Below are 16,922 nucleotides of genomic sequence, written 5' to 3'. Positions count from 1 at the left end.
ATAAAATATCATTATTATTATTATTTTAAATAGAATTATTATTTTAAAGATAATATTAAAAATTATCGTAAATATTAAAGTTATCATAATTAGAATTATCATTTTATCATAATGTCATCCTTGTAATTATAAATATTGATATTTTTATAATAATAATTATTATTACAAAATAATACAACTTTTACTTACTATCATTATAGATATTATTTTATCAGATAAATATGTGATACAAACATATTTTACTACGTCTAATAACTTACTTTAATAATAAATATCATATTATCTTTATGATATTAAATGAACCCTATAAATTTTATTACTTAATATATATAAAAGTATATTTTATTATATAAATTTAATATAAAATTTTATTTATTAATAAATAAATTATATTATTTACTCTAATAAATCTTTTAAAAATATTTAAAAATATAAAATGACGATATTTAAACTATATATTAATCATGTATAGATTTTTGGAAATTATTTTGAGTCAAATTTACTTTTGTTGACTTTTGCATATTAGTCTCGAGCATTAGGATTGTGGTACACTATGACTTGACCTAATTTGTTAGATAAATATTGACCAACACATAAATATATATAATTTTTTTAGGTTCGTGAATCCGAGGCCAACCTTGCACTTGTTCAATGACGTTATATGTATTTTTACTACGAAATACAGTATGGTGAGTTTCATTTGCTCTCTTTTTAAATGCTTTTGCAATATATATTTTTGGGACTGAGAATACATGCGCAACTTTTATAAATGTTTGACGAAATAGACACAAGTACTTAAAACTACATTCTATGGCTGAATTATTAAATCGAATATGCCCCTTTTTAGTCTGGTAATCTAAGAATTAGGGAACAGACACCCTAATTGACGCGAATCCTAAAGATAGATCTATTGGGCCCAACAAGCCCCATCCAAAGTACCGGATGCTTTAGTACTTCGAAATTTATATCATGTCCGAAGGAGGATCCCGGAATGATGGGGATATTCTTATATGCATATTGTGAATGTCGGTTACCAGGTGTTCACCATATGAATGATTATTTTTGTCTCTATGAATGGGACGTATATTTATGAGAACTGGAAATGAAATTCTCGTGGTCTATTAAAATGATGGAAATAAATGATTGTGATAAAATAATGAACTCACTAACCTTTTGGTTGACACTTTAAAGCATGTTTATTCTCAGGTGTTAAAGAAATCTTTCGCTGTGCATTTGCTCATTTTAAAGATATTACTTGGAGTCTTTCATAGCATATTTCGAAGAACGTTGCATTCGAGTCATTGAGTTCATCAAAGATTATTATTAAATCAATTTATAGTTGGATAGTGGATATTATGAAATGGTATGCATGCCTGTCAATTTTCGATGTAAAGAAAGTTTGTCTTTTAAAAACTAATGCAATGTTTGTAAAATGTATCATATAGAGGTCAAATACCTCGCAATGTAATCAACTATTGTGAATCGTTTATAATGTATATGAACGGGTCCTTTCAGTTGGTATCAGAGCGGTGGTCTTAGCGAACCAGGTCTGCATTAGTGTGTCTAACTGATAAGTCGATAGGATGCATTAGTGAGTCTGGACTTCGACGTGTCTGCATGTCAAAAGTTTTGCTTATCATTTTGTGTCGAAAATTAACTACTTATCATCCTCAGGAAATTACCTGCTTATCATTTTTAGTCTAAGACACGTCTTGCTGCATTGATTGCATGAATAGTGTATAGACAAAAATTCATATCTTAGCATATCTGCTAAATCATATCTTATCGTATCTGTTACTTTAAACTTTGCCTGACATATCCCGCAAAGTCCTCCGTAATCTACGAAATCTTATATATATATATATATATATATATATATATATATATATATATATATATATATATATATATATATATATATATATATATATATATATATATATATATTCTATGTAATTAGAATACCATTCGTTAGCCAAAATCATTTCATATCGAAAAAAAAAAAATCCTTTATCCAATCGTACGAAATGGAATTCGTCATCAGTTCAAGTCACTCAGATTCCGAAATGGAATCCCATTCAAGCTTCGAAAGCAGTGTGACCGGAATAGATCAACCAATCAGTCATCACCTATTCTGGATGAATTGGGGATGGGTTCGTAGCCTCCTCAATCATTGGAGACAAGAAGAAGGTGATCCCTTCCATCCACCACATTGCCCTCTTGACGAAGAACCTGAAGCACTTACCGGCGAACCTGTCCGAAACACCATTTTCTCGCTCATTTCCAGAGTATCTCGTCACGATTATATATTACATCAAATTTTAGATTTTATTTATCCTCTCGTCCGAACCGACAATCACCCCGGTGTAATAGAAGAAGTCAACGAGCTTTGCGCTCGGGTAGTGGCTTTGGAGAATATGGTGCAGAGATTACAAACGCCAGCAGCAGCATCAGCAGCATAACCAGTACCACCATCATCAACGCCAACAGTACCATTACCACCTCCAACCACAACCGCTTCGTAAACCTCAACTTCACAATCTGTCCCAAGAGCATCAACGTCATACGCACCATAGATACCAAGGAGTACCAACAATAATAACTGACGAAGTATTAATTCATAACTTCATTGGAGAAACATTCCGCGGCGATTATGTAATCTCTAAAGTCTTAGAGATTATCTAATCTAGCCCTAACCATAAATCAGTTAAGCGAACCAAAATGATAGAAGGAAGAGTAGAAACCCTGACAAAAATAGTGTGTGATTAACAAGCTAAACTTGCTTTACCAACATCATCAACAGTACCGTCAGTGTTACCAGCATCGTCAGTACAGTCAACATCCGAATCAACAACACCGATAACATCACAAACTCCGTCAGTTCAAGAATCACTGTGGACATCATTACGAATCAATAACGTGTATATTGTATCATCGAGTTATGAAAAATTAACTCATTCCCTCTGAAGAAATTATATGTATATTATATATATATATATATATATATATATATATATATATATATATATATATATATATATATATATATATATATATATATATATATATATATATATATATATATATATATATATATATATATATATATATATATATATATATATATTTTGAAATAAATCTTTCCGTGCTAAGCTATTGTGTGTGAATCTTAACTACTCGGTTAATTCATATTACAAATATGCAATAATGTACGTCCTTCGGCCGCAACTTAACCAGCGTTAACTACAATCTCTGTCGCAATTCAACAAATTCCAATTCATAATAAATCAAGTATATATTTGATTTTACACTTTCATCATCGATGTACCCGAAACTTTTCAGATAACATTATTCGTACTTTGCGAAATTCACAAGAATTCCACAAACCGAACATCATACATCAACAAATAACGAAGTATTGATTCATAATTTCAATGTCATTAAAGAAATACTACGTAAAAGTTATGTACTTTTTAAAGCCGTTAGGGATTATTCAATTCTAGTTTCAACCGTAAATCAAATGAGTTTAATTTAACATTAACTCATTAAATCATTAAATCTATGTTACATCTGAAGAAAATATACATATATATATTTTCATAAAGACTGTAATAAAATTCTTTTGTACAAAATATTAATTGTGAAATTTTTTTTTAACGGGTAGGTAATACCCGAGATATATATAAATTCACAATTAATATGTTACATTCTTCGAATCTGATTCAGCAAATCATCCATTATACTCCCTACTTTCACAACAATATACATTCTTTTATAGAAATCAAAACAACCATACTCATTAAAAATTTAATTACATATTCTGATTTTGAAATCTCAAAATTCAACTTGAGATATTACCAAAATCATCACTCTTAGATCCTTACATCTTTCATAAGCTATATTTTGACTTCAAAACTGTGTTAGAACATCAAATGTATGTTAACGATTACAATCTGTGTTCAAACCTTTCGAAAATTTCTGAAGACACTTCGAATGATGAGCAATCGAGATGATGATCCAACCACATGTTACCCACAGTTATATACCCGAAAAACTCTTGAAACCAAAGTAAAAGTTTAAACAACGTATCCGCATCAGATTCTTTGGCATTTATTAGCAAAAATAACTTTGCGACTCCAATTCAAAGTAGCCAGTTTTGTCACAGCTCCAGCAAGTCAACTTCGACTTTTCAGTCAGACTAACCTTATTATAACCTTGAGATATACACCATCGTTACCAGGGAACCTTTTACATTCCACTACATTATTAGCAGATGTACCAACAACTTCATTACCCTTTGACTTTAGCCTCTCCAAAAAGTCATTATAATTATTCATTGAAACCCCATCATTTACTCATTCGCATCTTGTAATGAGAATTGCCATACGAATCATTGGGAATTAGCAATCAGTATTTTGAAATCTCGCAGCACGTCTACGCTAACAGTTATATGTGTATATATAACGTCTATCTTCTGGACTTAATTTGAATGTGAAGTTTCCGAAAAACACTCCGAACTACGAATTGGTTCTCCAAAAATGGAAAAATTGATGATGAAGCAGCAAAAACTATAAACGACTTTAAACGGTAAAAGCTGGATGATAATGATGAAGTGTGCTGGCAAAGCGCAGAAAAAGAGAAGTTTTGGAACTGGAAAACGGATTGAGCAAAGTAGGAAGGAGGCTGTGGACAAATTACAAAGACTGAACCTGACTTCAAAGGATCCAAATGATTCAGTACCTGCTGAAGTCATTAACGAATACCTTACTCCTGACTCTAAACCCCTGCGGACAATATTTTACATCATCCTCTGATATTAGAAATTCTAAAATATCATCATATCTTTCATTATAAATATCCTCCATATTTCTGAAGTTATTTTCTTAATTTTTCTTATTTGAAATCATTTACCTCTTCGCGCTATCTGTATTACATCATAAAAGAAACTATTTTAGTTTCTAAATTCTGAAACATTCAAGTTTAAAATAGGAATATTTTGAAGTAGTGTTGGGAACTGAAGCATGAATTAGTATAATATAATGACACTTGATCAATGTAATTATATTACAGTAAGTCATGATGAGTTTCTAAATGGAACGTGATGATTCACATATCATAACATCATCATGTGCCATGTTATACAACTCTTGTATTCTATTTAACCTCTAAAATATCAAAAAAATTATTTCTTGATGATTCGGCCTTTTCCAAGGTATTCTAGTAATTTGACAAGTCAAGATCGTGCCATCACAATTTCCTTCCTAGAACATTAACAATGTTCATTCCGAAATTCATATCTGTGAATTCTAGACCATTACAAGCGGTGCTTAATCGCAAGAAGAAGAAACGAAAGGACAAAACTCCGAAATAGAAATTGGGGTATAAATTGCAGCAAATAAAAGAGAGCATTAACTGTGAATGATAATGATTATAGAAGACAGAAGCAGAGACTTTGAAATATAAGGAAACATATAAAGCCCAACGACAAACCAGAAATTATAAACCATATATATCAATGCATATAGCAATATAAAGACACGAGAGAACTAGAAACACTATAAACCCAAGAGTATAGTAGAAGTAAATAGATTCTTCTGGCGGTAGATGAAAAAGAAGAATGACCGATATGAAAGTTAGAAGTATATCGAGAATCAGAACTGGATGGAGCATATTGATGAATACTTTAAAATATGAGTTGAAGGGGAAAGAATAGAAGGTGATGAAACATGACTAGGAACTTAGAAATCAACAGATTTAACTCGCACAATGGCGGAATAAGTGAATCAAACCCTCTAGTGAATAGGTTAAGTTTTTTTTGATTAATTTAGTTAAACTACAACTAAATCAAGTGTGATTAGATCAACACCTAGAGCTATTATTGACCACCTGGGTGATTTGGACTAAGAGAGAATCGGAGGAGCTCACTAGATCTGAGTGTGTGTAACAAATGAGAGGTTTAACCTAAAATGAAGAACATAAGACTTTATATACCCCTGCTGTTGACTCACCCATACAATTCATTTATCACACGTACGAGTTGGCTTCATCGGCCGTATGGGTGATCACTCACTCGTGTCTTCTCATTTAGGTTGTAATTGTGACTTAGCTCAGCATCAACCGTGCGTATGAGCCTGTCAGCCGTACTAGTGAGGCTTCACTCGTACGTCTGACTAAGTCTAACATAGTCAAACATCTAAATCTCGTTCCTGCAGTTCCTGTAACCACATACAAACACGGATAGGATAATAACGAGCAATCATGGTGGCCTGTAAACTGTTGTACCTGCAATGGACGTGGGTAGATGTCTAGGGACTTGCATAAAATGCATCAACAGAAGGTGTGAGTTGTAAGGAAACGAAGGAGGTGAATTTATAAGAAAATCTCCGACAGAACAATTAAAATGGACGATCACATTTAAAGCGGATCCTAATTCCCTTGATTACCGGAGAGTCAAATCTTATTAAGAAGATTTTCTTTAAATCCCTTGAAATCTGGGAATCAATCATATCTACGTCAAATGATAAGATGAATCTACACTTACTCATTTCACTCTTCTATGTTAGCTTCATTCGTACTCTTCATATAAATGGATTGTTTATCCAAATTATTCGCTGATGATAAAACTCTAATTTTCAGCCCGTATGCATCATGAAAACATATTTATTATCATTCACGACCTTTCCACTCAAATTTCGGGACGAAATTTCTTTAACGGGTAGGTACTGTGACAACCCGGAAATTTCCAACCAAATTTAAACTTTAATCTTTATATGTTTCTGACACGATAAGCAATATTTGTTAAGTTAAATTTCAAGAATTTTAAACTATGTTCATACATTTATTCAACCTCGATCAAGTTCCAACGATTCACGAACTATTAAACAAATATGATTATATATGTATATGTGTATATATATTATAACTTGAAACGTAAATAAAATATTAGATTAAATACTTTATATGATTGTATCTGTTTCAAAATGTTTATCAATGGAATTAGAAGATAAGATTAAATGATTGAATTATCAGATATATTGAATTATGATTACAAGTCTCTCTTGAAAGGCCCACGTTGATTTGAGAAATCTTTCCATTTTAACAATATTCGGAAAATGGTAAAGTGATTTATAAATAAGAACAAATTATCAATCATTGAGAACTAGACAAAGGATAGTGGAAGATTGAATCTCATAAAGTCTCGATTGATCTATTTAGCTTCAAACGTATAAAAACGTTTTCAGTTTAAAAAGAACTTTATTATTAAAACGTATATAACTTTTATAAATATCTAGAACCACTTTTGACAACTCATTACTTAACTAGTATGATAAAGATAACGATATTTATATTTTATTTTATTAAATATATATAACGATTTAAATTAATATTATATATATTTATACGCGTATTATACGTACATAGTTTTATAATTTTACTTTACTTAAACTTTACCTTTACTTTATTTTTACTTTACTTTAACTTTAATAATTCACTTTAATAATTCATACTTTAATAATTTACTTTAATAATTCATACTTTAATAATTCACTTTAATAATTCATACTTTAATAATTCACTTTAATAATTCATACTTTAATAATTCACTTTAATAATTCATAATTTAATAATTCACTTTAATAATTCAAAAATCTATTATAAATAGAATTCAATAGGTTTCATTATTTCATAGAAACTTGAAAATATTTTTCTCTAAACTCTCTCAATCGATTTACATATATATATTTACTCCGTATTATTTCAAGATATTATTAGTATACATAAAATATTACGACGGAGTGCTGTCTAAGTGATTTCAAAATTGTTTTTCGAGTAGGATAGGATTAAGGAAATTATGGGTTATAGCTATGGAGGTGATTGAGTATGGTTCATGGGTATGCTCGTGAGGTCAATATAGTGTTTATCATTTCCGTTGCGTCTACGTACCTTTCCTACAATATTGAATCTCAATATTGATACGTGAGTACTCATAATTTAACTTTACATACTAATAGTGTATCCCTGACTAGTGCTCGAGTATTTAGGATTATGCATGCTTGTACTTTTGATATTGCCCTTAGACATGTTAGGTTGAATCTTGAATAAGTTACACTTGCGGTTGAGATAAGGTATAAGATATGCATGTCTTTGGAAAGCTAGCGAAAAATTAAGAACTTTTCCTTTAGATATCAAATGGTTTCGATGAACGCATTAGAAGTTATAATCAATTGAATTTTCGATATTTTTATTAAAAATGATTATTATTATTATTATTATTATTATTGTCGTTTTTATCGTCGTTCTAGTTTTATCTTATTATTATCATTATTATTATCTTTATCAATAAAAAGGGATTTATCATTAAAAATTGTTATTTTTTTTATTATTACTATCGTTATTATCGTTAAAGTTATAATTAGTATTATTATTATCCAATTATTATTATTATTATTATTATTATTATTAGTATTATTATTATTATTATTATTATCATTATTAATATATATATCATTATTTAAAAATGGTTATTGTTATTATTATTATTACTATATTATTATTAAGATGATTATTAGTATTATCGTTAATAATGTTATAGTAACTATCATTATTAATATTAGTGTAATTAAAACAAATATTTGTAACACCTAATTATTTTGATTACTATTATTATCATTATTGTGAACACGATATAAAAGACAATTAAAAGTTATTAAACGAAACGATTAGGAAATAATGAGTAAGAGTATCATGATGAAATTAAAATATTATAAGATATTGATTTATATAAAATTATCGTTCTTATTATTTTTATCATTACTATTATTATTAAAAGTATCGTTAGTATTAGAACTATCATTTTAACAAAAATTATCATTTTAATAGAAATGTCATTGTTACTATAAAATATCATTATTATTATTATTATTATTATTATTATTATTATTTTAAATAGAATTATTATTTTAAAGATAATATTAAAAATTATCGTAAATATTAAAGTTATCATAATTAGAATTATCATTTTATCATAATGTCATCCTTGTAATTATAAATATTGATATTTTTATAATAATAATTATTATTACAAAATAATACAACTTTTACTTACTATCATTATAGATATTATTTTATCAGATAAATATGTGATACAAACATATTTTACTACGTCTAATAACTTACTTTAATAATACCTATCATATTATCTTTATGATATTAAATGAACCCTATAAATTTTATTACTTAATATATATAAAAGTATATTTTATTATATAAATTTAATATAAAATTTTATTTATTAATAAATAAATTATATTATTTACTCTAATAAATCTTTTAAAAATATTTAAAAATATAAAACGACGATATTTAAACTATATATTAATCATGTATAGATTTTTGGAAATTATTTTGAGTCAAATTTACTTTTGTTGACTTTTGCATATTAGTCTCGAGCATTAGGATTGTGGTACACTATGACTTGACCTAATTTGTTAGATAAATATTGACCAACACATAAATATATATAATTAATTTAGGTTTGTGAATCCGAGGCCAACCTTGCACTTGTTCAATGACGTTATATATATTTTTACTACGAAATACAGTATGGTGAGTTTCATTTGCTCCCTTTTTAAATGCTTTTGCAATATATATTTTTAGGACTGAGAATACATGCGCAACTTTTATAAATGTTTGATGAAATAGACACAAGTACTTAAAACTACATTCTATGGCTGAATTATTAAATCGAATATGCCCCTTTTTAGTCTGGTAATCTAAGAATTAGGGAACAGACACCCTAATTGACGCGAATCCTAAAGATAGATCTATTGGGCCCAACAAGCCCCATCCAAAGTACCTGATGCTTTAGTACTTCGAAATTTATATCATGTCCGAAGGAGGATCCCGGAATGATGGGGATATTCTTATATGCATATTGTGAATGTCGGTTACCAGGTGTTCACCATATGAATGATTATTTTTGTCTCTATGCATGGGACGTATATTTATGAGAACTGGAAATGAAATTCTCGTGGTCTATTAAAATGATGGAAATAAATGATTGTGATAAACTAATGAACTCACCAACCTTTTGGTTGACACTTTAAAGCATGTTTATTCTCAGGTGTTAAAGAAATCTTCCGCTGTGCATTTGCTCATTTTAAAGATATTACTTGGAGTCTTTCATAGCATATTTCGAAGAACGTTGCATTCGAGTCATTGAGTTCATCAAAGATTATTATTAAATCAATTTATAGTTGGATAGTGGATATTATGAAATGGTATGCATGCCTGTCAATTTTCGATGTAAAGAAAGTTTGTCTTTTAAAAACTAATGCAATGTTTGTAAAATGTATCATATAGAGGTCAAATACCTCGCAATGTAATCAACTATTGTGAATCGTTTATAACGTATATGAACGGGTCCTTTCATGTATCTCCTAGCTTTGGTGGTAGAGAGTTTCTGAGTAATGCAGAGCATTCTTAACTCACGGGAATTTTGTTAGAATCTGGTATCCTCTCCTTTGTAGAGAGAAGCCTTCGGATGTATCTCTTCTGGTTGGGAACTTTGGACATAGTGTCCAGGAATCTCCCATCAAGTTTGAAAGAATCAAGCTTGGATGGTTCCTCCTGTAGCCGTCCAGGATAGGGTACACGAACTGGAGTTGCAGGGGTCAACTTCTAAGTATACGTCTTGAGCCTAGCTGACCTTCTCCGTGGTTCTTCCTTTGGGATCACGGAATCCATTTGCTTCGCTTCCTCTATGTGGGGATTTTGGATAGTATTACTGGGTAACCTTCCCTGTTATAACGACCCTCATTTTTCCATTATAGATTTTTCTAATATTAAATGCCCAACAATATAATTAAAACTTAATGATTAAACTCTAATCAACAATTGTTAAGTATTAAGAATTATAAAACATATTAGTTAACTTTGTGTAATAATTGACAAGTTAATAAAAGATGGAAATAATAATCTAATTAACTTTCGTGAACAAAATGTAATACTCAAAAACTTGTTGCATTCAAACAATTAAACTTGAACGTAAAAGGAGCCATCTTAACCAAACCAAACTACAAGGTCTAAAATGAAAAAGGATCCCTCACAAAACCCTAACCCTAGCCGTGATTTAGGGCAAGGGAAAAGACCATTTTTCCCTCCCATTTTCGGCCACCAAAAGCAAGCCCTAATCACCTCCCTAAACCTAAGTTGTTCACTAAGCATCTAACCCTAAACCTAGATCTAGAATCATCCTAATGCAACTATAAATAGAGGAGCCATCTTTAGGTTTTCTTCATCCCATTCTCATACAATAATCATCTCACTAATACACACTAATTCCTCTCTTCACCTCTCCAAATTTTGGCTACTACAACCGAAATACCACCACCTTTGGCTGCCACTTTGGCCACCACACCACCATTCGGTTTTTAACAAAACCAAATACCACCATCACCACTTCAAAGTTTTGGTTATTTGCTTCTTGATTTCGGGTAATCTTCAAGTGATCTTCAACGTGTTCTTCGTGATCTTCAAAGTGTTCTTGAGTTTTTGAGTGCTTGGATCTTCAACTTCAAGTGTTCTTCTTTTCTTTTTGTTGATCTTCATCATACATCATCAAGGTATAACCCTAGATCCAAATCTTTTAAATTCTATCTTTTGATTTATGTTTATATTCATAATCATATTCATTCTTGATTCTTAATATTCATATTGTTCATGTAAATATATATATATATATATATGTATATATATATATATATATATATATGTATATATATATATATATATATATATATATATATATATATGCATATACATATACACGACTTAAAAAAAGGGAAATTTTGTTGAATTTTAAAAAGCCAAATGATTAACCAAGATTATGTTAATGTTTAAAAATGGTAACAAAATATATATATACATATATACATATACATAAAAAAATATAAACATATATATATATATATATATATATATATATATATATATATACATACATACATACATATATATATATACATATATATATATATATATACACATACATATATATATATATACATATATATATATATATATATATATATATATATATATATATATATATATATATATATATATATATATATATATTGATGTTAAAGTGAAGGGGTACAAAATAGTTATATTTTTACTACAAAATACTATTAAATACGATACAATTTTACACAAGTTATTTATTTATTTATAGAGTGGATATACCTAAACCTTGCTACAACACTTATAGGCAGTGTACCTAATCGTACAGTAGTGTAGTGTTTAGTAAGTCCGGTTATTCCACAGGGAACTCGCCAAGTTTAACGCTATATTTTTAAAACTCTATTTGTAAATAAATATATATATAAATATAAGTAGTATTATTATTATAAAAGGGGGTTTTTACCGTTTAATGACCGGTTTGTCGATTTTAAAACTTAAGTTACAGTTAAAACCTAATGTAAAATCTTAAATATATAAAAGACTTAATTTAAAACGTAAAGTAAATGACAATAATTAAAGTGCGATAAATTAAAGTGCGATAAAATAAAATTGCGATAATTAAAAAGTACGATAATTAAAAGTGCAATTAAATATGAAATGACAGTAAATAAAAGTGCGATAATTAAAAGTGCAATTAAATATGAAATAAAGGAATTATGCTTATTTAAACTTCCGTAAGCATGATGTTTGACGTGTTGGTTTTAGTTTATTCCCATGGGTTAATTGTCCTTTGTCCTGGATTATTCAATATGTCCGTCTGGTTTTTGTTCATAACAGTCCAACAGTCATAAATATAAAGTGCGAGTGTCCTCGTCAAATTATCCTTATATCCGAAGTCAAATATTCCAACTAATTGGGGACTTAAACTATAATTACACCAAGTGTCCTTGTATATAATTCACCCCTGTTTTAATAAGTCCATTGACTATTAATCCATTCCCGTGTTCGGTTAAATGAACGATTATTAGTACTTATAAATATCCCGCCCATCGTGTCCGATCGAGTGTATATGGTTATTTATAGGTACGTCCAATTGTAAATCTTTATATTAAATTAACAAACTATCATTTAATTAAACAAATATAAAGCCCATTAATAGCCCATAGTCTAATTTCCACAAGTGTCGTTCTTTTGTCCAAACCCCAATTATGGTACAAAACCTAATTACCCAATCTTTAATATTTTAGCCCAACATCACGATTACTTCGGCTTAAATAAGCATAATAATAAATTAGCTACGAGACATTAATTTAAAAAGGTTGAACATAACTTACAATGATTAATAATAGCGTAGCGTTACACGGACAGAATTTCAACTTACACCCTTACAACATTCGCTAACATACCCTTATTATTATTAAAATTAAAATTATAATATATATATATATATATATATATATATATGTATATATATATATATATATATATATATATATATATATATATATACGTGAGAGATGGAGAAAGAAAAAGATGTGTTTTTGTTCAACCAAAACTGCGAAATTTATAGGACCTGACCCAAAAATTCGGGGCCATGCGATCGCATGGAAATTGCACTTCCAGGCCATGCGATCGCATGGCCTACTTTTCCAGCTCACACAGATTTGTTTGCTTTCTTGCCGACGGTTTTATATAATAATATAATATATATATATATATATATATATATATATATATAATTTTAAGAATTAATTATATATTATATTATATTCATGTGCATAGTTGACTTGTAATTTTTAGTCCGTTGCGTCGAGCGTTGAGAGTTGACTTTGGTCCTGGTTCCGGATTTTTGTACGTCCTTGCGTACAATTTAATATCTTGTATTTTGCATTTTGCGTCTAGTACTCTTGTAATTTTGAGACGTTTCTTATCAATAATTTGAACCACTTTGATTGTACTTTGTACTTTTGACCTTTTTGGTCGTTTGCGTCTTCAATTCGTCGAATCTGTCTTTTGTCTTCACCTTTTATTATTTAAACGAATATCACTTGTAAATAGAACAATTGCAACTAAAAGCTTGTCTTTCTTGAGGGATAATGCTATGAAATATATGTTCGTTTTTAGCATTATCAAATATTCCCACACTTGAGCGTTGCTTGTCCTCAAGCAATATAGTCTTGAAATAAAAATACTAGAATCACTTCTTTATTCTTCACACTTTGTACATCAGTGATTTCTATATGGCGGTATGAACAATGATAGTAACGTTGTGGTTTACAGTCCCACATGACTATGAAAATTTAGATCCTTAAGGAAATTGGATCTTTATGAAAATATTTGATCTTTTGAAAATTCAATCTAGCTTTTACCCTAGATAAGTTTTTCGGAATAACCCTTCACCGGTGTTTGTAAATTGTTTTTGTGGGTTTGGTGGGTTTCAGATTTTAAAATTTTAGCTCAAAACTTGCGGTTTTGTGTCACCCACTTGCTAACCTTGTATTGGGAAAGCAACACATCCAGTTTACTTGCTCCGTATGTTACCTTTCGATAAACTACCGTCCGGTTGTAAAGGAAAGCGTTGAACAAGCAACTGTTAAGGCAATGTCCCGTGATATGCTTTTAATTATGGTCTATAATGTGTCGGATGCAATTACTATCCTTTGTAGGAGCAATAGTAAAGATCACCCTATAGTTTTTTGGTCTGACACAAGGTCCTGTCTTTGACCATGCTATGCAACCACCGTTCTTACGGTTGACACCCGATTTGGTTCAGGTGACCTAATGAATTCCAGGTGAATTCCTAGGATTTTACGTTCAATGGTAATGAACGCATTAAAAATGGGTTTTCAGAAAACAAATCGGTTTGTAGTTTTGATCAAAATATTTTCTCGTTCAAGCTCGAGTTTAGGTATCATAGAATTCCATGAGTTTGAATTCTCAATCTTTAAAAGTCAATCTCAAGGATTGAGTAATATCAGTCTTAAAAGCTGATTTTTGATCTTTTAAGGAGATTATCCTTTCTGGGAATCTGATTCATTAGTCTTATCAAGCTAATTTGCACGGCGCCCTCCCCATTTTACGAAACAGATCCTCTCATGGTTAGGATAAGTCTGACCACATGGCGACCCTGTTTGATGCTGAGGTCCGTGGATTTCCAGCTAATTTTCGAGAAAACTTTTCAAGGTTTTTCGTAGACTCTACAATTGGTCTGGACGACAACTTCCTGACCTAAATCAAGAAGCGCGTTTCTTTTTCGAAAGACTTTACTTCCTTTTAATGATGGAATTTATTCATCGTGTAGATCCATCTTTTCTTTCAAATATCTTACAATTTACCGGGTAAACCGGTTAATTTTGTCCCAAAAAAAAAGTATCTTCAATTATTTGTACAAAAATATGTGATATATGTTTTAAATAACTTGGTAAATTTTCCTACACTTGGCTTTTATTTTCCTTTCTTTGCCTTTTTATTGTCCTTTATTCCATTTTAAATGAATTCTAACATTTTGGGTTGTTTCTCAATTTATGTCCTTTCCGAGGTAACAATAATTTCGGTGTTAATACCTAATTTTACCGTTCATGAATATGTATAAACATGATTTTGAATTCATTTATTTGAAAATTTTGAAAATTTTTACTAGAATTGGGTAGTCAGTATATAAGACTAGGGCTATTCTTTATTATCAGAGAGCACTAGATTCTAATACAACTACTGCGTTACTAGTATTTTTAATGGTAACCAAATGTTTAAGTTAAAAAATTTTAAAAATTCGAAATAATTTAACCCCTTCCCACACTTAAGATCTTGCAATGCCCTCATTTGCAAGAAATCAGTAATAATTTAAATTATTGAGGGTGATTAGCGTAGAAGAATGATTAAATTTTATCAAAGTTTCCAAACATATTGGCGTTTGTTTGTTGAATGAAAAATGGTGCACATCATTTGTTCATTTCGTCTTGTTACATCACATTTTTTTTTCATTTTGTCGTCAAAATTAGTAGCTTTTGCTGAACTTAATGCCAGTCTTTGAAAATGCGCTGTTTTACCCTGTTGTGTACAATTGACAATATACATATATACAAATAACATGCATGGTAATTTGAAATGGGACTTAAAATCCCACTTTCAAATCAAATATGAAATATTAGTACAACATAATAAAAATATTACAATAAAAGTATCACAATATTATATGTTTAAACATAAATAAATAGAAATAATAAATAATAAAAAGATAAAAATCATAGAAATCAACAACGGGAACTATATCAATCTGGATAGGGGTTCCAGTTCATGTCGTCGGTCGGGTTCCATGGTTAGTGATAGGTGTATTGATAGGCCTGGTTAGGGTCATAGAGAGTAAATGGTGGTCTCATATGGGGCTGGTGTGGAGGATAGTAAGAGGGTCGGGTCAGTACGTAGTGATCCTAAGGTGATAGCCGGCTCATGATCTGACGCTGATGATAGTCCCATCTATCATGCCGTCATTGCCTGGAATGCTCGTACTCATTCCGGGCTTGCCACAGCTCTAACCGACTAAATCTATCCTCGTTTTTCATTTCTACCTCATCTATATGCTGGTAGACGTCAGTCATAGCCTCCCTAATGACATCCCTAATGTCATCCGCTTCCTCCATTTCCTCATCTGATCCTCTCTCTACCTGTGGATGATTACCATCATAGGGTACTGCCTGATTGCGTCTGCTCTTTAATACTTTAGCACCCTGATAGACCCTCAATCCTAAAGGCTCAATCTGTTCCCTACATACCAAAAGTAGACCCCTTGATCCCTATCTACACCCAAATACTCTCTAATGAGAGTAACAAAAATACCTCCTCCTATTACTCCCCCTTCCTGTATTCCTTCCACCATCTTAGACAAATAAAACCAACACAGTAAGAGATATTAACAAAGGCTCTTGGGTCTCGAATACACTTTAGGTAAAATAAATCATGTA

The sequence above is a fragment of the Rutidosis leptorrhynchoides genome, chromosome 3 (assembly GCF_046630445.1).
Source record: "Rutidosis leptorrhynchoides isolate AG116_Rl617_1_P2 chromosome 3, CSIRO_AGI_Rlap_v1, whole genome shotgun sequence".
In the NCBI taxonomy this organism is placed as follows: domain Eukaryota; kingdom Viridiplantae; phylum Streptophyta; class Magnoliopsida; order Asterales; family Asteraceae; genus Rutidosis; species Rutidosis leptorrhynchoides.
Note: the sequence above shows the minus strand (reverse complement) of the source record.